This window comes from Varanus komodoensis, unplaced genomic scaffold, assembly GCF_004798865.1.
Source record: "Varanus komodoensis strain SLA01 unplaced genomic scaffold, ASM479886v1 scaffold1, whole genome shotgun sequence".
NCBI classification, from domain to species: domain Eukaryota; kingdom Metazoa; phylum Chordata; class Lepidosauria; order Squamata; family Varanidae; genus Varanus; species Varanus komodoensis.
Window position 1 is genome coordinate 5,681,270 of NW_025335268.1, and position 23,471 is coordinate 5,704,740.

Consider the following 23,471-nt stretch of genomic DNA (forward strand, 5'->3'; position numbering starts at 1 on the left):
CAATGATAAAAAGAGTCCCAGGTTTGATAGAAATCTGTATCTTCTTTCTCCTTCAGAGACAAAGTCAATCTGTCCATTTCTGCACAGTCCAAGATCTTTTTTAGAATCAGTTGATTGGTAGGTAGCTTTTTACTCTTCCAGTGTTGGGCAAATGCAATCTTCGCTGCAGTAGTTACATGTAGAGTCAAATACATTGCTTGTTTACTAAGATCATCAGGTACAATGCCTAATAAAAAAAATTTCAGGTTTAAATGTTAGAGGCTTTTGTAACATTTCCTCAAGCCATTTGTGTATTTTAATCCAATTTTTTTTCCTTATCACATGTCCACCACATATGAGAAAAAGTACCTGATTTGTGTTTACATTTCCAACATCCATTTGACATACCGTATTTTTCGCTCTATAAGACTCACTTTCCCCCCCTCAAAAGTAAGGGGAAATGTCTGTGCGTTGTATAGAGCGAATGTGTGTCTGCCCGACGCCCGGGACGCCGCCGGCCTGCCTGCATCACGTGGCACCACCTGGCCGGCATGCGCTCGGCGTGCCCTGCTCCCCCCCTCCTCCAGCGCAGGTAAGAGCGGTGCCGCTCAGGGGGAGCGGTGTGGAGGAGGAGGAGCCGCAGGTTTTAACCTGCAGCCGCACAGAGAGACGGACTGCTCACCCCATCGCCCGGGAAGACCTGCCGCCGCTGCACCGCCCAGAAGACCACCGCCGGCATGCTGCTGGCCCGGCTGCACCACACCTGGCCGGCACGCGCTCGGAGCGCCCTGCTCCGCCCCCCTCCTCCGGCGCAGGTGAGAGCTGTTAGTCACAGGTCGGTGTGTGTTTTCAAATGGCAACCCGTCTTTTAATGAAGCCCATGGGGAAGTGATGGGGAATGTGCCTGTGATTATCAGGAAGCTTTCCATGGATCCTTCCTCTAAAACCTAGGTGCGTCTTATTGAGCGAAAAATACGGTATTTAGAAACATCTTAGCTAACCTATTTGGTGACAGATACCATGTATAAAACATTTTATACAGGTTTTCTTTATATGAAGTTGCTAATGTTACTTTAATATTTCTTTCCCACAGCTTTTGCCATTTCTCTAACTCAATATTATATCCAAAGTTTTGCGCCCATGTTATCATAGTTTCCTTAACCTGTTCATCTTCCATTCTCCTATCTAGTAGGAAGTTATACACAATCTTTTAATCATTTTCTCATCTGATTTAAGGATCACGTGATCAAATGCTGTTGGCTCCTTATAAAAGCCCCACATTCTATAGTCTTTAGCATCTCTCGGTTGCCATTTGGAACATTGATAAGGCAAGCCTATACATTTTGGAAAGTCAGAGTTGTGCATCTGTGCAACGACAAAAATCTGACAGTAAAATATAATTTGAAAAATGAATGAAAAAAATCTGTGCAAATTTTAGGCAACAAACCAGTGACAACAACTCCAGTGTGCTGCTTGGGAGCTTCGAAGGGGCTGTCACTGCCTATCAGTCAGAGATCAAGAAAAGTGATCTCTGGGGAAAGGGGGGAGGCACAGCAGCCGCAAAAGTGGTGGCAGCTGCTCCAAAGTGTTACATGGGCACTTGGTGGAGTGGTTGTCACCAGCAGGGACCCCAGGGAGCGAGGGAGTTTTGCTGTCCTTGCCAAGTGACTCACCACATTCCTGAGGATCCAGTCACCTGGGTTTGTATGATACAACAACCCATCTTGGCTGCAGCCAAGAACAAGCCATGGGTTGACCGTGTGGCTCGTTGCCCACAAACTGTGTTTGGAGACCCTCTTTTGTTTGGGATATAATTGCTCCCAAATTGGGTAACCAGCGTCCCCTGGCAGGCAGGTACACTGTGGCTGTGCAGAGTGTGCCGATACCTGTACTTCGACCTAGTGCCAGTCTGTTGCCCTTGTCCTTGCTACACGCAGACTTTCTATCCATGCAGATCATTTGGAAACCATTTATCTACTAACATTTTTTTTAAAAAAAATATGGCTAGAGACACAAGTAAATATTGTTTTAATTAATTTTGGATTAGAATCGTTCCCATTTATATTTGCAAACTTGAATGCATTTTGGGGTTACCCTATCTCTGAGCTTGCACTTTTGAAAAAGTTGCACTTTAAACATGCTTTTAGGAAAAATGCACATTTTCACATTTAATTAATGAAGAAAAGGTGCACTTGGGTACCCAAATGTGTATTTTCCCTATTCGACCCAAAAAGACACTAACAATCAAGAGCAAGCTTAGACCTGGGAAACCTTGTTGTGTCCAAGCTTCACTGATTTGTCCGTCCCTAATTGTTAAAAGTCTAGAAATTACTCTGCTGATTGATCCCACCAATCTTTTCTAGCAAGCACAAAGGTTAAGCAATATGTGCAAAGAATAGGTGGTCTTTACTCATAGCAGGGCTGCTGTCTTGTTTTTTCAGGGGTTTTGGAACGTATGAACTGAAGATTCCTAGAATTATCTGGAGTGTTTGTCCTAAGTGAGATGTGCTAACACATTGTGCTTCTCCATACATTTTGCTTTGTGAATCTCATCATGATAACCTGGTGCTTATCAGTGCAGTGGGGTTGTCTGTACATCTGAAAAATCCTCCCTCGAACTATACTAAATAATAAAAAGTGTGTTGGGGGATAGAAATGGGGCCATTCTCATCCTAATTATTATGCTGCAATGACATTGTTTTCAATCTGTTTTCTATTGCCCATTCAGTCTGCTTGATTCAGCAGAGGTTGTGCACAGTATTTCCTTATTTCCCTCAGCCTCTTGATAACCTTGGATAGCCCATTATGATTGCCCTACTGTAAATGAGAATTTATGATCAAGTCCACAGTCAACCAGCTAGTTATTTGTGGGTCTGGACTTTGAACCCCTGGTCATATTCGTAAAAGCAGTTTGTTTGGCAAACCTGCAATGCAGGTTAACACTGTCCTTGCTGAATGCTTCTTCCAGTGTCCCACTTGCCTGCCCTTGACCATGGAGGGAGGATGCCTGTGTACTGTGTCACCATACATGGTAGACCTCAAGGGTATCTAATCAGGCTGTTGACACGTCCCAATCAAGTTACACACATCTATGATTACATGTATCAGCTCCATATTCATGTATTCTGTTTTAGCCATTTAGGATACAATCCTATGCATGTTTAGACAATGAAAGAAAAACCTATAATTTCCAGCATTCCCCAGGGGAGGCCAAGGCTTGCTGGGAAATGCTTGAGGTTGTAGGATTTTTTTCCTGACTAAACATTTTCTGTCTAATAGGATTGCATCCTTAGAAGAAGAATGACAGTACTCCCAGCTTCTCCTTAGCCTGTTCTTCCTCATTTATGGCATGCTCACATACGTGCACGTGCCCACGCAGAGAAACACACTTAAGAAAGCTGTCATGGAATGGGAGGCGTTTCCTCTAACGAGTCATTGGAAAAGCTTATTCTAAGATTTCTCCCACTTTCCTTCCTGGGCACAGAGAAATTTATTCTTTCGTTGCTTTTCTCACCACTGACTAAATTATTTCTGAGATTTTGATCTACTGAGGATTAAATTTGCATGTGATTTAGCTCAGCCAAAGCTCATGGTTTTTAATCAACATTAATTATCTAATCCCCTGAGGGTCAGCAGGGAATTTGTCCAGAAAACATATAGAAGGCCGGGGAGAAATGGAAGCAAAGGTAAATAAATGATGAGTCATGGGGAACTTGAGTCAGAATTTGAGGCTGAAGATTGTGAGGCTTCCTGCTTCCAATACCCTGCAATCATTATACAGGCTAATGGTGCCTAGCACTGAAATGGTTAATCTCCATTACCATCGGCTAGTACAGTGGTGGCGAACCTATGGCATGCGTGCTGCAGCGGAGCCCTCATTGTTGGCACACAAACCAAGTTGCTCCAGCATCACCCCAGCAGCCAAGCATTGGAAAACAGCGCACCTGGGGGCCATGCGCCTGCCTGGAAAGGAGTCGCAGCGCCAGGTGATGACATCACGAGCCGCGACTCATTAGCCACAACTCGTCCGAGCTTTCGCATGGCCAGTCAGTGCACTGCAAAGGATATATATATATATATATATATATATATATATAAACATTTCTGTGCCGTCCCTTGCCGAAGCCTCAAGGCGGCTCACAACACAAAATAAAATACAATAAAATAAAAAAATAACAATATAAAATTAACAATATAAAATAAATAACAATATAAAAGATAAATATAAAATATAATATAAAAATATATATTTGCTTGGACGGGCTGTGAGTTGTTTTTTCTAAACTAAAACCTCAGTATTGAGGTTTTATTGCAGTGTGGGCACTTTGCAATAAACAAGTGGGTTTTGGGTTGCAGTTTGGGCACTCGGTCTCTAAAAGTTCGCCATCACTGGGCTAGTACAACCATACCACTGCATTTACCTGAACGGATAGCTATTGGCCAGTATCCAAGCACTGACATCTCTGTCAGCTGTCAAGGTGTTGCACTAGTGGGAAAAGTAGTTCCTATTAGTGAACACACAAAAACCTAACTACCCAATTTGGCTACTTCCAGAATAGAATTAGTCAGGGTAGCTCTTTTCTTCCTGCTTTGCTGGCCTGCCCCACTGCAGAAATGTCAGTGCCTGGTGGGACTCAGTTGCCTGAGCAAACACTCCTTTCTCATTGTCATTCCTGCTAGCACAAGAGCAACAATGAATGTAGCTCGTCGTTTGCATAGGCAAGTAAGCTGGCAAACCGTTCACATGAGACAGGTGCTGTGTGGAAGAGGGGACAATTTGGGGTCAGTGAGCATGGGCTAGCGTGCAAACTGCAGTGTGAAAAAGGCAGGAATGGTGTGGGAGCCTTAGAGGCTCTTAGCCGCAGCTGGAGGTCCCCACACCTGAACCGGCTGAAGAGATCCTGGGCGGCCCATGAGCTGCTGTGCAGGGACTAGCCGAAGGCATTGTAAGATCTTGGGCCAGGCCTTCTTCAGTCTCCTACCTGACATCTCAAGATGCATGGTGGCAAAAGTCATTGCACAGACAGAGCCACATCCCAGAATTTCCATTTTCTCCATTTTAGGTTTGCCCCCCTCCCCTTCTTCATATTGTTCTGTATTTAAAGAGTAAAGGTTTTATGCAAGTAAGTAAAATCATTAAGGGAAATTGGATGGATGGATGGAAATAGTCTTATTCTTCTTCATTTGATTTATATCCCACCTTCTTTTCTAACAACTATGTTCATGAAAAATGTACATTTTCTGTGAAAGAACTCAAAGAAGGTGCTTTGCTCTTTTTGTCTTACTTTGCTTACATTCACTGGTTTTGCAGTAGATCATATTACTCTGTATATAATTTAAGAATATGCCCCCACATTAATTGGAATTGATTTTTTCAGTAATTTGGTCTAGCACAGGCAGCTAAACTTAACAGGTCTTTAATCCAGTTACATATATTCATCTCCCACGTTTGAATTCAATGGAAGCAACAGTCAATGCAAAAACAAATCAAAAGTATCACAGGATCTATTCCATTCATGGTAACAAAATAGACATCTAGTGAAGTTTGTAAACACCAGTCACAAAGTAGTTAGTGTTCAGTTCTAGTTAATTATGCTATTGTATTATTATAATGTATTCAGCAATATGTGCCATGAATAAATCATGTTTGCTTCTTCATCTGTTCCATCTGTAATCTTCAGTATTTGCTGTTAGTTGATAAAGAACTCAGTTATTATTCCTTTGTAGTGGTAAAATTAAATCCCCCAATTAAAGACTTGCAAAATATAGAAATCTCTCTTAAAATATGCATTTTTCTATCATGTATTCATAGGTGTATATTACAATGGTTACCTCTCTGCCTGGAGAAACAACTCCCTTTCTTACATTCTCATCCCAAATGGACAATGTAAACACAGCAACCATATTATCTTTTGTTACAGCACAGGATAGCTGCAGGATCAGACTCACTTTGATCCTGTCAGTAGCTGTTGGATAATGTGAAAAACCCTAGCCCAAATCTGGTAAGTGGCTGCAGGATTCGGGTGAGAGCTCATGGAGTGAGGTAAGTTGCTGCAGAATGGAGAGGGTGGGAGGGTTGTAGAAATACCTCCACCAGGGCAGCTTGTCCTGTAGTGGGAACCCAGTCAAGGTGGGATGGTTAGGAACAGAAAATACAGGCTGCCTTAGGGTTAGTTTAAATTAACTGTCTGTAACATTTGAATGCCTGTGTATCACACACATTCTGTAAGACAGAGTTGACTATGTGGATATGTCTGTACAGTAATCTTGAAAATCCCTGCAGGAAAAATTAATTCTCAGCTGACACGAACCTGGCACTACCGGCACCTAAAGCAACTGCCCACTGCCTGCTCTGATCAGTGAGCAGATCCCAGCGGAAAGGAGAGCAACCCAGGCTGGGCAGCTGGCTTGCTGGATCTGGAGGGACCACAACCAGCTGTTGTATGTGAGGGTTGCCCTCAGGAACTTCTAACTAGGCAGCAGGGCTTCATGGGGATGCTCATTAGGCTATAGGAATACTCATTAGCCTATCATGGCTTTTCAGCCTGTCTCCCTAGATAAAGCAGGAGAGGAGGAATTTGGCTAAAGGAATGTGATTCACAATGTGATTAAGTTTGTGTTATGTCAGGGCAGATCCCAGCAGCCACCCGATCACCAAGGTGCATGCACATTTCTCTTTTCAAACCACAGTCACATAGGTAGAAACAAGGCCTACAGAATTTTCCAACATTTTCCAGCATTTTTCATTTTTGTGGGTGGCCTTGGGGCAGTCACAGTCACTCCATATGGTGACCACTTATACACTGGCAAAACAGAAAAAGAAGAATGCCAATGTGTATAACCCTTGGATGTGCAAATTTATATGTATAGATGCAGATTTCGAAATAGCCATAGCTGGAATTTGAGGTACGTATCTGGCCCTATGAAGAAGACTGTGACCAGGGACCAGCATATCTTCTCAGTCTACTGTCCTGGGGCCCTCTGTTGATGGGCAACTCCAAGGCCTATGCAGCTCCCTCTTCTTACGGTTTGACGTTAAAGCAGGCATGGGCTGGAAAATCCATCAAATATCCTCACCAGCCTTCCAAACTAGAGGAGTGTCCTCTGTGAAGGAGGTCACATAGCTACCCAAGCTCTCAGACTGACCTATTTCACAAGGAAGCCGTGAAGGCTATAACTCCCAGCATTCCCCACCAGCTGGCTGGGGATGCTGGGAATGGTGCTCCAACACACCTGGAATGAACTGAGTTGCGAAAGGCTGCCTTTATAGCAACTGCCAAGCAGTAATTAATATGTCTGCTGATGCTGTATTTCCTTTGTCATTGTGCTGAGGTAAAACAGGCCATTCATCTTAACAGGAGGGCTTTATTGACCCGGCTCTAATTCCAGGCATTTTCCTAGTGAATGGAAACAATTCATTTTTCCCTCAGTGCCGTCTTTCATGGGACTGCCAGTGAAGGACTCCAGGCACTCATCAAGAAACTGTTTGCCTCTCTTCTCTCCTTGCTGCTCTCAATCCAGAGGAAGTGAAGTTGAGTCAGCTTAAATGGCTGAGATTATTTTTCTAATTGTTATAAGGGACGTCAGGCATCATATCCACTCCAGTGCCTCGACCATGGCCAAGGCTCTGTCAGTTTATTAAAAGACAATAATTGGAAAAGTGGTCCTTTTCCCGCTCTGCCGTTGTTCTGTGCTGCCTACTTCAATCAGGTCAAAATCAGGAGGTACAAGAAACCGGTTAAGGCCAATAGCACGGCCTCTGCTTAGCAGTGAGGCGGTGGCAACGGAACAAGAAGCCATCAGTGTGAATTCCTCAACAAGGGAAGGAGGCAGATGTTGGCATTCAGCCGTTTTGCCACAATGGGGCAGGATCATATTCGCGCTGTGATTCAGCACAGTGCTTAGATTTGTTTCCAGGTTAAACAGTTGTGAAGTATGTATCCTCCTTGTGCCCAGTTTCTCCAATGTTTGGTTGCTCGTCCCTTTTGAGGCAGGATTATGCTAGGCCATGCAGAGAGCAGGAGTATTTCTTTATTATTTGTTATTTTGATGTTTATGCTGCTACAACAGCCCATATCCAGGCTCTCTGCACAGCTCACAATTATCAGGATTTTGCACAAGAGGCTATTTTCTAGAGCCAAAATGTGTTTTTCTTTAGTCCATTTTCCTAGTTAGCATAAACTGGAACACTCATCCAGAACCAGCATCAACAGTAGGCGCAATTGGGCACTAATCCCAGCAGGGGACCCCTGGCAAGTTCAGGACCCTTTACTCTTCCTCCACTTCATTGTCTCAGCTTGCTCACTCACCTGCCTTTCACTCTGATCCAGGCAACAGTGGTAGAAGGAAAGAGGAATAGCAGATGCTGTGACTTACTTGCCTGCTGGCTCTCCTCTCATCAAGCAAACAAGAGGTACCCGTGCTGAGAAAGAGAATGAGGAACAAGAACAGAAGGGCAGAGAGAAGGCAGAATTACAAGGACGGTAAGGGAGAAGAGTGGCCTTGAGAAGGCCCAGCCATGGCCCTCCAAAACTCAGACCTGACACTGCCTTCATCCATACAATTTGGGACTGACAACTGTCTCCTACTCCAAAGCTGCCTCTACTTTTCTTATCCAATGGATTTCTGCCACACTTTATGACATTTGGATAAATGAATAACGGTAGAACAAGATCTTGCTATCAGGCCAAGCATGTGGTAATGGGATTAACGCTATTAAAAAGTGAAGAGTGGTTTGCATAATTAGTGCATGTACATTTTCTGATTTCTTAGCAGTGCTCAGGAGTTAATAGGTGGTTGCTGAATGCGTGAACATCAATTTACCAGAAAAACATTGCATTTGAGGTGGCACTGGATAAAATAAAAATCTATCCTGGGTGCTTGATTGTTCTGTTTCACAAATACAAATAACTATCAAACGATACTGGTGCTAATGGTGAGATATGAATACTCCCAATATTAGAGGCAGTACACTGCTTCTTGGACCATAAGGAAGGCTGCGTGCTGAAGAATTGAAGCCTTTGAATTGTGGTGCTGGAGAAGACTCCTGCGAGTCCCTTGGACCGCAAGGTGATCAAACCGGTCAGTCCTACAGGAGATCAACCCTGGCTGCTCTTTAGAAGGCCAGATACTGAAGATGGAACTCAAATACTTTGGCCACCTAATGAGAAGAAACAACTCTCTGGAGAAGACCCTGAGGCTTGGAACGACTGAAGGCAAAAGGAGAAGAGGAGGGCAGAGGTTGAGGTGGCTGGATGGATGGATGGAATCACTGGGGCAGTGGCTGTGGGCTTGGGTGGACTCCAAGGGATGGTGGAGGACAGGATGGCCTGGAGGAATGTTGTCCATGGGGTCGTGATGGGTCAGGCACGACTTTACGAGTAAACAAAAGAACACCGCACTTGCCAAGGAATGAGAGCGGGGGCACGGTCACGCTCTCCCTGCTTCTGGGCTTCCCATCAGCTTCTGGACGTGAACAGAGCAGTGGACTAGATAGGCTTTCAGTCTAATCCAGCAAGTTATGTTACTAATACTGCAAAGGACAGTCTCTTCCTGTTCAGCCTAGCGGAAACAGCTTTGGAGAACATGCTTTTGTCTTTCATGCCTATAAAATGCATCATTGATTTTCATCTACATTACTTTTATTTCACACATTTTACATGTACACACCACCAACACTGGCAGAGCATCCAGTTTCGTGGCTTTACTTCCTTATGCTTGCTACCGTTGATTTTACCAGTCAGTGTTTACTCTCAGTTGTCCACATTTAAGTTCAGATTTTATGTCTGCTCTAGTTCACCTTCAGAAACAGCACACAGGAGACTAAGTGGTGGGCGTCAGTGATCTAGAAACTCAGTCCTATGAGGAAAGATTGAGGGAAAAGGTTAGCCTTGAGACTGAGGATGGGTATGACAGCACTTTTCAAATACCTGAACAGTCGTCAGTTGCAAAGGACAGGCAAGAAGCAAAAGCAAAAGTTGATAGAAATAGAGTCAGAATCCGGAATGCAACTTTTTGGTGACTATCACATGGAGACAAAAAGAACTATCACAATGATCAGCGCAAAGAAATAGAAATGAGCAACAAGAGGGGAGAAACAAGAGACCTCTTCCAAGATCCAAGAAATCAAAGGGAAATTCAAACCTAGATTAGGAATGCTAAAAGTCAAACAAGAGAACAGGAGAAAATTAAGAGAAACTGGAAAGAATAAACAGAAGAGCTGAAAGGATTTCAGGCTTCTTCAAAGGAGAATCCTATGAAGAAGAGCCTGCAATACTAGAAAGTGAAGTAAACACTCCTCTGAAAGCACTTGCAAAAAATAAAGCACCCAGAGTAAGAAAGAAACCAACATAACTATTCCAAGCAGTAGAGAATGAATCAGTCCAAATCCTAACAAAAATGTCAACAATATGGAAAACAAAACAAGGGCCCACAGACTGGAAATGTTCAAGATATATTCCAGTCCCCAAGAAAGGAGATGCAAAAGAGTGCAGCAACCACGGGGCCATTGCATTAATTTCCCATGTGAGGCAAGTAATGCTCAAAGTATTGCAACAAAGAATATTACCCTATATGGAATGAGAAATGTTGGACATCCAAGCGGGATTCTGAAAAGAAAGAGGCACTAGAGATCACATTCCAAATATAGATTGGTTACTGGAATGCACCAAAGAATTTCAGAAAGATCAGACTATGCTTTATGGACCACACCAAATCCATTGACAGTGTGAACTATGAGAAGCTATGGAAGGTACTGAAAGAAATGGGTGTGTCTCAGCACTCCATTGTCCTGATGCATAACCTCTGTCATGGACAAATGCAATATTTATAGAGAATACAGAGAAACAGAACAGTTTCCCATAGGCAAAACTGTCAGACAAGGATGTATTTTATCTCGCAGCCTGTTCAATCTGTACATAGAAATATCATAAAGAAAGCTAGATTAGCATCTGAGGAAAGAGTGTAAATTGACAGAAGAAACACCACTAATTTAAGATATGTAGATGATACCATACTACTGGCAGAATGCAGCTATGACTTGAAATGACCCCTCATGAAAGTGAAAGAAGAAAGCGCAAAAGCAGGACTGCAGCTGAATATCAAGGAAACAAAAAACCATGTCCACAGAAGAATTACAGGACTTTATTGTTAATAATGAAGAAATAAAAACTGTGAATGAATTCACATACTTCAGCTCAGTCATCTGTTCAAATGGAGACTGAAGCCAAAAAATCTGAAGACTGAGACTTGGAAGAGCAGCAATGAAGGAACTAGAAAAGGTCATCAAGCGTAAGGACATTTAACTAAAGATCAAGTCAAGATCATCCAAAACTAGAGTATTCCCAACCACATGCATGGGTATGAAAGCTGCACAGTGAAGAAAGCTGGTGCTGAAGGAGAGCTATGCAAATACCCTGGACCAGCAAAAAGACAAACAAGTGAGTCTTAAACCAAATCAAGCCAGAGCTTTCCCTGGAAGCAAAAATGATAAAACTGAGGTTGTCATACTTTGGACACATCATGAGAAAGCAAGTCTCACTGCAAAAGACAATCATAAATAGAGAAAGTCAAAGATGAAAGGAAAGACCACATATGAGATGGATTGAATCTGTAAAGAAATCCACAACCTTAAATTTGGAAAGGCTGAAAAAAGCTGTCATGAGCAGGGCATTTTGGAGGGCTTCATAAGTCGGAGATGACTTGATGGCACATAAAATGAACAGCTGTCATTGCAACATGCTCTCTGTCATCCAAAGTCGTAGGACATGAAAGAGTAGGTTTTCCCAGCCTTTTGCCCTCAATATGTTTTGGATTTCAAGCTCCATTAGCTCCATCAAATGTGGCCAATGATTACGGCATGAAGCACAAATTTGGGGAAGGCTGGTAGAAAGGAAGTATCTGGCAAGGAGTTCCATTAAATGACTGATCATGGAAAAAAATTACAAAAGCAATCTGTGAGCAATTTTAGCTCCGCTCCACAGCATGGAGTAGATGCTGTATGCAATACACAGAAAACACTTTAGGTGGTATTCTCCCAAATAAAGAACTTTGAAACAAGATGGAATGTGAACCATTTCTATTATCTATAGCACTTAGTATTACAGCTTTCTAAGTGATGCTTATGTTGATGTGTCACCTTGCACTCTTTTTACAAGTAGGTGCAACCAACTGGCAATAATTCTCAAATCAGTTGTCCTTTATGCTTCATTCAACAGGAACCTTTAATTAAAGCATGTATTCAGGTAAGTACAGATCAGTAACCACTCTGTGTATCTTAGGTGTGAACATTTCACAAGAGACAGATGGGACAGATATACCCTTGGTAACCCTGAATGTCAGAATGCTCTGTGGCCACCAGATTTTTTCCACAAGCAACAGAAAGTCTTGCATATTAATAAATACATAATGACATGTGCTTTTGTGGATTATGGTCCAGTTTATCAAGTGTGTGGAGTATTTCCTGAGCTGCCAGTTTGTGGTGGTGGTAGAGGACTGTGAGGTCAAAATGTATTAGAATGCAAGAAACGTATAAGGGAGAGGTCATGCCTTACGACTTGACTACACGGTATGGGCATAACGAGCAGGTTGAAAGGGGGCAGTTAAGACGGCTGTTACGAGTACGTGCCTAGCTTTCTCTTTCACTCTGGCCCTATTTATTTATGCATGAAAATAAGTCCTGCTGGACCAGACCAAAGGTCCATCTAATCCAGTCTTCCGACCACGACAACCAAATGTATCCAGAAAGCCCAGCAATGGGGTTTGAGGGGAAATGCCCTCTCCTGATGGGACTGGCATCCAGGGTTCAAACCTCCCTCTGGCCCTGAGGCTTCCTAAATGATACTCAGTCTGTCATGTGGCTGAGTGTGTGGTCTGAACCTGGGTGGCTTAAGCTTGGCATGCACGCCATCCGGACGGAGCATGGCTTGGTGGAGGGTTTGCCATGCGATCTAGACCTGGACAATGCAGCCCACCCTAAACAAGTGAGCTGCTTGGCAAGAGTGGCAAAGTCCCCTTGCCGGTCTGGCCCAGCAGCTCCTGATCAGTGCCAGGGAGAGCTGCTCAGAAAATGCTGAAGTGGTGCTGAGGGGCAGCTGGCATCACCTTCCTTGCCACTACACACAGGTCGTGTGCACCTGGGTCTGGAGACTGGGAAGAGGTGTGTGACAGTTCCACAACTGGTATCCACGGCATCCCACCTTCGTTCCACAACTGGTATCCACGGCATCCCACCTTCAGGCTCGGGAGGTGCTGCCCAACGCATGCCTCTCCTGCCAGCATTGGCTCCTTCTCACAGGCCGGAATGGGGGAGGCACACCTGCTTGAGCTGCAATGCACATGCACTCAGGGCGGACGGACACAACCTGGCCCCCACAGCTCCAGCCGGGGGTCTTGGCTTCATGGGGGCGGGGGGGGCATATGTTCTCCTCTCTTCCAGAGGAGTTCCAGCAGAATGCAGCTTCTTGTCTTGCCCCCCAGACTCCCTGCCTGCTTGAGCAGGTGTCCCAGTTGCACTGCAAGTTCTGCTCCCATTCGAGACATGAGAGTCGAACTTCTGCTCAGGCCTTGCTGGTGGTGATGGGGCTAGCACACATGAAGGGCATCCTTTCTGCTGAGCTTCCCAATGGAGGGCAAACATGCTTTTATTCAAACAAGCCTTTGGCCTGTAAGTTGACCTGTTTGGCTGGGACTTTGTTTATTCCTATATTGATGTGCAATTTTAAAATCATATTTTAATGTAGTTGTTTTATGCCTTCAGTATTAGTTTTATTTTTAAATGTTGGCTTTTATTGCTATTGACCACCTGAAGCCCTATTGGTAGACTTTCCCAACCCTTTTAATAGGACTCCCTGTTGCACTGAGATTTCTACTTAGGTTCAAGTTCTACTTATGTTTTTGGTAGGTTAAGTGCATTATAATTTAAATTCATAAGTAACTTGCTAACATTGTGTTGCCACTCAAGTCTTGTGGAGGCCTGTTTTAGGCCTTAAGGAACAGACAGTGGTTCAAATGCATCTCCAGAGGAAGCATATTCTGAAAGTTTGATTTTCTTTTGAACTCTGTACCTAATATGCCTTTTTGGTTCAGAGCAATCATGGGCTCTCTTCTTGATTTCTGGTTTTGCCATGAAAGCTATGGCCAGGCGGACTGACTCTTTCTTTGTCCTAAGTGCATGGAAAAGTATCAAGTATCAGGAGAGCGATACACAAGTGTGATGGATACAAACACTTTCCCTGCAACTCCTAAATCTCCAGCCACAGGAGAAGCCAAAATCTGTGCAACCGTTTCCTTCTGAGCTTACCAAAATGACACATTTGTCAGTCTAGCAATGTGAAGAACAGAATGCATTTCAGAAGTGCAAAATGAATACAGCAGTTCTGTCTATAATGACACAGTGAGCTAGTCATTTAGGGGCACTGGGGGGAGACAATGCAGCTGCTTTCTATGGATAACAAATGGCCAACCGTAACAGCACACTGTAAACTATCAAGCAAAACTGTGATGCGGAACCACAAGTCATTTTCTTTACAATCCTATACATATGGTCTGAGATTGTAAGAAAATAGAGAATACCAAGTAAAGAAAACTGCTTTGTGACTAGCACTTGATTCTGTTATTTCGTCCCTGTTGTTCCCTTCACAGGACTGGAAATGGCCTAGTAAGATTTGTATTATATGCTTCCTGTGCTTAAAAATCAGTGGTACTATATTTTGGCTTGCTTCACAGCACTTGTGCTGAAATCTTACTGATTGTATTTGTTTTATTTTGCCTTATTTAATTCAGGCCTCCAACCTGCCATAATGGGATGTCTCAGTTCCATACAAATGCCCAGAGAAAATCCAGGCATTTGCAGAATAATCATGGTTGAAACCATTCTGGCCCAAGGCACCTTGCTGCCTCGAATGAAGCCGAAATGCCTCCTCCGCACCTGGTGCCTCCATTTGAATAGTTCTTGCTGTACCATTCAGACACCACTTCCTGCCTTCATCTTTTCCTTTCTCGTGGTGCTGCCCGAGGCAGGTGGCTTGGCTCCGCTGCATGACGGCTCCTGCCCTCCCTTGAAAGTTTCCATTTGTGTTATCAACAGGGAGCTGAAGTAAGGGTGGGCAGTGCAGGGCTGATTTTCATGCAGACCTTGGCCGAACTTCAGGCGCTCTCTGCAAACCATCAAGTCCAACTTCTGGCTCTCTGTCCCTCACCAAGACAGAGAGCAAGGGGTAGCAAGGCAGAGGGAGAAAGGTGCTCCTGCCTGCTTTTGGCTCACCCCCAGATTGGTTTCAGCCTTGCCCTCTGTTAGCATGCAGTCCCCAACCAATTGCTCCAGCGGGAAAGTGGCTCTTCTCCCTCGGATTCTCCCTGTGACTGAACAGATCCAGAGCGAACAAATACACAAAAGACATTGCACTGGGGACTGTGTGATGCTTAGTCAAAAGGGTTTCTTAAAGACTGCAGCTGGCTCAGGTGCAGCACTGTGGCAGGGAGTGAAACACCAAGACTGGAAAAGGGCCTTCCTTCCAATGAGAAACAATTGCTTATCTCACCCCTTCAGTGGCTGCAGAACAGCCAACACCTTGCGAGTCTGGGTTCCAGTACATTGTATTTCAATCAATTGGTTAAAATTCAGTTATACTCCTTGTGAAGACTCTGTTCAATAAAGCCAGCTGTCGTTTTCACATGGCACTTAGCACAAGCTGCTGCCTGATTCTCCCTGTACATGTCTATGCAGAAGGAAGACTCACAAGGTTCCCAAGTCAGTGTGCACAAGGGTCATTCCTTTTAAGTGATTCTGTCATTCCTAATGTCCTGAGAATGGTGTAAGGCTTCTGGATTGATGTATTATTTATTTAACGAAAATACAGGTTTTTCACAGAGGCAGAGTTCAATGAGAATTTTAAAAAGTGACAACGCTATGATGACAGCACTGGACTAAAAAGGCAGAGAAAATGCAGCAATAAAACCCATGATCAGACATCAAATGCATAGGATATATATATATATATATATATATATATATATATATATATATATTTAAAAGTCTCTACCCAGCACATAAAAGAAAGTATCATGACTGTCAGCCAGGTAATGTCTTAGGAGAATGTGTTCTAAAAACAGGACTTTAAAACAGAAAAAGACCTGCCTCCACTAGTCATTCCCAGTAGTACTTCTATATTTTAGGGTTCTGATGAGCAGTCTTATGGGGGACTCTCTTTAGATGGCGTTAGTTCATTTGCTTCAAATTGCAGCAAGCCAGTCCTTCCGATTTTGGTGGGGAACACCTCTCCTCTCAGTCTGCTGAGTGCAGCCCTGGATGTCTGCCTTCAAGTCCTACCTTGAATGTATCCCTGGCCACCTCCCAAGTCTCTGCAGGTAACTGCACTGAAGTAGGGCCTCAGCTAATTATGTCAGTAACCAGGCAGGCTCATATGGGGAGAAGTGATGTGTCTTTTTCAGTATGCAGGATTAGATTCAGGAGGCCACCTCTTCAACGGTTTCAGTTACTGGTGGCACAGAAATAACAACAAAAATGGCCTCCTAGGCTTCAATGTAAGGTGGCCAGGTGTCCTTCTGAGCAGAGGGCCAATTAGACTATCCTAATACTAGTCTAAAGTTATTGAACCCTAAGAGCTGTTACCCATCAACAGCTAATGACTGGACAGCAGAATGAACAAGTGGAACACAGGTAGAGATGTTGGTGAAATCTACAGCAGAATCAACTGAGTTTGGATGTCGGAACTCTAACCTACAGATTCTACCTTGGACTGATATCTCCTGAGCTGTGTGACTTCCTCAGACTTGTGGATCTGAGAGGGGTGGAGGTGGGAATGAATATGTCCACATATGCACACACTTTGGGAAATCATGAAAACTGTGTTCATGTTCAGGGTTGAAACAGAACAGGTCCACATCTTTGCAAACAGGAACAAAATTCTCATACATTCATTTAAAAAATCTGATTCCATCAATCAGCTAATGATGAACCAAAAATGCCTAACAATCTGCAAAATGGAGGCAGAATAGATTTAACAAAATCCATACATACCTACATACAGGCCACCTAGCGAAAGTCTCTCGCACTATAATGAGGTGTATTTCTGCTTAAGTTGCAACAATTATTTTTCAGTTTTCATCTACAAATGTAAATTAGCACATGCAAATATTTTGTAAATCTCTGCCCTTTGGGTGATGCATTTCCTCTTTTTTGGCTGTTCGTCATGGTTGGTTGGAAAGTTAGTAATTCCAGATTGGCAAGCAACAAGAACAGAACACCAAAATGGTACTTTGCAGTTTGTATCCAGTTAAAAGCTAACTGCCCTTAGTCAAAGCACAAGTTTCATTTCCTATTTCCGTGCATTTTCTGTTTCTTTGATCTATACTGGTTTATAACCCAAAAAATAAGGCACTCACGTTAGCTTACAAAAACATTTTAAAGTAGATTAAGCGTGCACTCCAATGGGGATTTTGGCCAGCTAGCTGAAGTCCTTTGCATAGGGAGGGATGGCGGCTGAAGCACCACTATACCCAGTCTGTTCACCTTCCCACTCCCCAGAATGCCCTCTTTACCCTTCTCTTAGCATCTCAGAGAAGCAGCTGGCATGGTGCTTTTTTGTACTGGCTGCAAAGCAAGGATCTCTTTGCAGATTCTTAGCGCCAAGGTTGGAGCTGGAAATCCAGGCATCCTGTAGCCCTTAGATGTTGTTGAGGGCCCACAGGATAGCTCTGCCCAACAACAAAGCATTTCAAGATACAATAAAATAAATAAATCAGCAAAAAAATATTGTGGTGCCCAATTCTCATTTTGATTTGTTTTAAGCTGTTTTAAATAGTTGTACATTGCCTTGATGACTATTTAGAAGATGAGGCAGAACATCAATTTTAAGTAAATAAACATTGGCATGATCTTTCACTGTCCATAAGATACATCAGGTGTAATGAATCACAGAATCAAGGAGTTGGAATGGGCTTAGAAGGCCACCAGGTACAACCCTGTACTCAGGACAGGACATCCCATTACACCTTCCCACGCAGTCCAGTTTCTTTCTGATTATCTCTAGTGTGGGAGAGCCCAACACCTCTCTAGGCAGCTGGTTCCGCTGTCAGGTATTGCTCAGTGAGGAAGCTCTTCCTGATATCTAGCCTGAATCTGGGTTGACACAACTTGAGTTGATTATTCTGTGTCCTGTATTCTGGTATGAGCAAGAAGAGATCTTGACCTTCCTCTCTGTGGCAGCCTTTGAGGTCCTTATAGAGTGATACCATGTCACCACTCAGTCTTCTCTTCTCAAGGCTGAACAGGTCCAGTTCCTTCAATCTCTCCTCACAGGGCTTTGATTCCAGTCCCTGGATATTATAGTTCACTGAATTCACAAAATATACACAATGTTAACAGAAATCGAATACAACCAAAGAGAGGGCCTTCTCAGTGATAGTGCCCAAGTTATAGGATGCCTTCCCCAAAGATACTTCTCTGGTGCCCATCTGGTGGTCTTTTTCTTTTTTCAGGGTTTTTAGTTTTCTACTAAATCTGTATTGCAGATTTTTGTACTCCAGCTGGGGTTGATCCTTGTTTCTACTTAGGCTTTAAAGGTAAGGCTTTCATACTATGCTGCCATGTATTGCATGTTTAGTTTTAAGTTTATTTTGAGAACTGCCAGGAGTGCTTCAACTATTGGGTGGTATAGAAATGCAGCACAACTCTCTTGCCAGGCTATGCCATGGATTTACATTCCAGATGAAACTGCAGCAGCAAACCTTCTCAGAGTCCTGTAACGTGCAGAGCAGAGAAAGCATGTGCTAACATGGACTTCAAGGAGACAGCCAAGATTTTTAATGGCTGGCCTTATGTTCTGCCACACAGGCATTCTTGCCTGTCCTGTTTTCTAGGTGGCCAGAAAGTGGTCTTCAGCAGGGGAAATTTAGGACTGCAATAGGAGTAGCCGCTTGGGCATTGCCAAAAAGAAGATGCACACCACCAAAAGAAAGGATACAGATCAGCATATTCGCATATGCTGATATATGCAAATTTGAAAAGAATTTACATAATGCAAATAGACATACAATGCATCTGATCATGATGGAGGAGACTACAACTAGACCTTCTGTGTGCCTACTCACCATCCCACCAATTCTGGCCCGCTTGTATTGGCCTTCAAAGCCCAAATCAAAGTCCTCATTCTAACTGATGATGACTTGCATGGCTTGGGACCAGAGCACCAGACAGAGCACCTTGCCCACCCTGAATCTACTGGGACTGGGAATCTATAGTCCACCTCAGAAGAAGGCTTGGAAGGCAGCAACAAGGAAAGCGCCTGCTCCTTGGTGGTCCACCAATTTTGGAAAGACCTCCCCAGTGAGGTCCACCCAGCCCTGACTCTGTTAGCCTTTTGGTACCACATTAAGATCACCATTTTCCCTGCCATTCAATGGCATCTCGTGGCCTATGAGGGCTTTTATGCTGGTCTAGCCATACTGAACATTTGTTTTAGCTGTTCATAGTATTTTAAATACTGTTTTGCATTTGTACATTGACATTTCTATGCTGTATTATACTACGGTTTCTATATGTATGAATTGTTGTGAACCACACAGAGAGCTTTGGTCATTGGGTGATGTAGAAACAACATGATAAGGACTATTTAGCATTATCCAGGTGCCAATTCTTCAAGGCCCCTAAACTCACTCCCATTTTATGGTTCTCGATTTTTAAACAAGCCTTGGACTGGATAGTTTTTCTAATAAAAGACTGTCCTTTGTTAAGCCAAACACACAATCATCCTATAACTACAACAGCCATGAGCAAAAGGTTGATCAGGATCTGCTGGCAGATATCTGGGTAATTCACAAGCGATCTGCAAGCCTTCCTGGATCCCAACAACAATACAATAACATAACAGCAATACAGTAAAACTCCTTCCCTGCCACTCCCACCTCGTACCCCCCAAGTAAACTGCTGAGATAAAGACACTGTGGGATAATGGTACCTGGGAATGGACTGCTGTGTGTGTACTTGGTAGACCTGTGAGCTCAGTTCAGTTCTGGTAATCAAACGACACTCATAATTCCTGGGTTCAGAGTTCTTTAATTCCAAGTGAATGACTGTTGGGCTTGGTGAGCCCAGGCTTGGTAGATCAGAGGGTGGCAGGGGATGGAGTGGGGGAGTCCACCTGTGAAGAAAAGCAGCTTGCTCCAACAAATGCTTGAAATATTAGGATCACGGTTAGGGTTAGGATAGCCACTGATGCTTAACAGAGCCAAGGTTGTACCTCTTTAGCATTCAGAGCAAGCCTAGGAGGTGCAACTTAGATAGTGGAGCCGAGTGAGTTTTGTTCTGATGAGGGTCCAGCCCCAAACTGCTTGCTCATCTAAGGTGGTTAGATTAAAGCATCATTACAAAAGCACAAAATGAGGGGGAGAAATAACAGGGAAGGAGCATGAAAGCAATGAAAGATGTGCCTAAGCTGGACTTCTCTGGTTAATTGGCAACCCTTGGTAAAAATGCAGCTGCCATAGGACAAAGCAGCAGCAGGCTTTGGGCAAGTAAGAGTTAATATTTAATCCTCAAGGACCAGTCCTTAGCAGAGGCTCCATCACCATAAGCAGCATAGCTGCTCCATGCCCAGGTTATCCTGAGCATGTTCCAGCTCTTCCAGCTCTGGCCCCACCGCGAGGCAGAGTGAGGTAGCTCTCTCAGGCGGCAGGTGCTGTGAGATGGCGCGTGCCTGCGAGGAGCTGGAGGACAGAGCTGTGGGCGCCGTGTCTGTGGACCTCAGTGCTGCACTGCTGCAAACACTGGTCAGCATTTCTGTGCACGAAATGCTGCACCTTGTCTTGCACCTTCGGCATAAATGGCCCTGGCCTTTGATGGGCCAGCACTATCCTTCTCTCCTGGTATCAGCACCTGGTAGAGGCTGCCTCGTGACACCAGCAAGGCATGAATGTGGTACATCATCACTACGAGGGCTAGTTTCCTCAGCCATTTACTCATATCTGTTACATGATCCGATCTCCTGAAAGCTGCCAAGCAACAGCAACACATCTGTGGTTTTATTATGTGGTGGATTCTTCAGAGGAAGAACCATCGCAGCTTTTAGTGGCAAGATTGTCGGCCAGTCTGAAAGTAGAAATACTGAGGGGTGGTGGAAACTATTGATTAATTGACTGATTGATTATATACATTAGAGTTTGGAACAGGGGTTGCTAGTCAAAAGTATTTGTACATAGGGTGGGGGGCCAAATTTGTTGTGATGTCACACTGCAGGCAAGAAACCACTTCCTTTCCTGTATGCATACTGCAAGTGTGTGCTGTGGTTTTATCAGCATCCTATGTCAGCTCATTGACATCAAACCTCAAATGTCAAACTACATCAAAAATAGATCTCATAATCCATTGAGCATGTCTTTATGCCTGTTCTGTATGCAAAGTAATTGTGAGATTAAACATTAGTCATCTCCAAATAAAGTGTTGCTATGTTTTTCTTGATACATTTTCCACTGGGTACTGTTTCAGCAACAGTCCATCTCTATTTGATGTCAAGGCAGCTTCCGGCGACAGCTTAAGGGATGTGGGGCTTCTGAAACTAGCTCCTGTACCGTGTGGTCAGTCTTCAAGAGATCTGGAAGAGCCAAGGCTGGGCCAAAGTAGCAGCGGACTCAAAGCAAGTGGAGGGAAATCAGGGCTGGCCCTACCATGATGCAGCCTCGTCCTCCTTGCCTGGTCTTTGCATCTGCACCAGCAAAGAGGACCAGCAAGTGGCATTGCTCACCCACCCCTTCGCAGCAGGAGGGCCTGCCGCATCCCTGCCCCCTCCAGAGGGCATTGCAGGGAGTCCCACCGGCTGCTCCCCTGCTGGCATTTGCTGCAGCCAGGGAGCAACTGACCGGGCTCTCTGGGTGCGCTGCCAGCCACCCTGCCTCTTGCCACAGCCAGCAGAGGCCCACCCGACCTCCTTGCCCACCTACCAACCTGCTCGTCTGGCTAGCTGACTGGCTTGCTCTCGTTTGTTTGCCTGGCCAGCCCCACTCACCTGCCTGCCTGCCTGCCTGCTTGCGCAGTCCTTCCTTCTGGCCCGTCCACAGAGCTCCCATGAGAGGTTAGCCGACCTCTTGTGAAAGCCCCAGACTGGGGCAGAAGGCAGGAATGAGCAGCCGGGCAGGAATGAGCAGCCAGCCAAGCCAGCTGGCCAAGCAAGTGATGGAATAGCCAACTGATTGGCCAGATGGGTAGGCTGGGTAGCCAGCCCATTGAATGGACGGGTGACAACAGTGCCGCTTCACTCAAGGTGGCAATATGCGTAGGGACAGGCCTGCAGAAAGAGACAGCAAGTCTGAAGGGAGCCAACAGACCAGGGGCTCAATTCAGCCAGATGCAAGCAGACTTCTGCTTGCTCAGTGGGAGTCCCTCTTTCCCCTTCTCATCTCTGCAGCCCCCCACACCAGACTAGTACAGCCAGTTGCACGCGGAACAGGAAATCAGTCCCCCAGCAGTGCCCATCCTACTGGCGGAAGGAGCATGGCTAACTGGGCAGCAATGCCTGTTGCATGTTGCCTGCTGTCTTTGTTAGGGAGCCTGCCCATTCTTAAAGGTGTCAATTCCTGTGACAAAAGATACTTCTGGCTGAGGATCCATTGCATGGAGAACAGAGAGGCCACCAAAGACATAAGGATGGCCATTTCCCGTGTTAATGCATGCTAGTAACCAACAAGAACTCTTTATTAATTTAACTGTTACATTTATATCCCACCTCTCCTCCAAGGAGCCCAAGGTGGTGTACAGGATCTTCCTTCCCTCTAGTTTATCTTTACATCAAACCTGTGAAGGAGGTTTTGTTGAGAGCCAGCGACTGGCCCAAACTCACCAAGGGCACTTTGCTGTCGAGTGGAGACTAGGGCCCCAGTCCAGCACCCTAACCACATCACCCATTTCATCTGCACAGCTAGTGGCAAAAGACCAGAAGTAAAACTGCCATAGTCCTGAGGTTCAGCAAGGATGATAGAGCAGTTGGAAAGGTTACTGCTGGTTCCAAACACATGTTCAAAAAGAGGAGGAGGAGGAGGAGAAGATGATGATGATGATGATTCACAGTCTTCCTCAACCTTCCAGATGAGGTAGACTGCACCTCTCAGCATCTTCATCCCTCCCAGCCACAAAGATGGTTGGGCTTGTAGTCCAACACATCTAGAAGGTACCTGGAGAAGGTTGCTTTAGCTGAAAGCTACTCTTAATGGTTCTTCTTTTTCTTATTCTCACTCATCATTAGTGCAGCAACTTTCTAATTAGCCTTAAAAACAAATTTAAATAGGATCTGATAAAAATTCCCCCCATCATTTCAAGCAATTGCTTTGCAGCTAATTCAAGTTTCATAGGGAGTAATTGTGATCCTTCCTAGGTGTCTTTTCTTAATATCCATGTTGTGATTCAACAGGTTCCTGAAAGAAGACAGAATCCTGGAAACTATGCAGACAACTTTACCATGATGCAGGTAAGAAATATGCTCAAT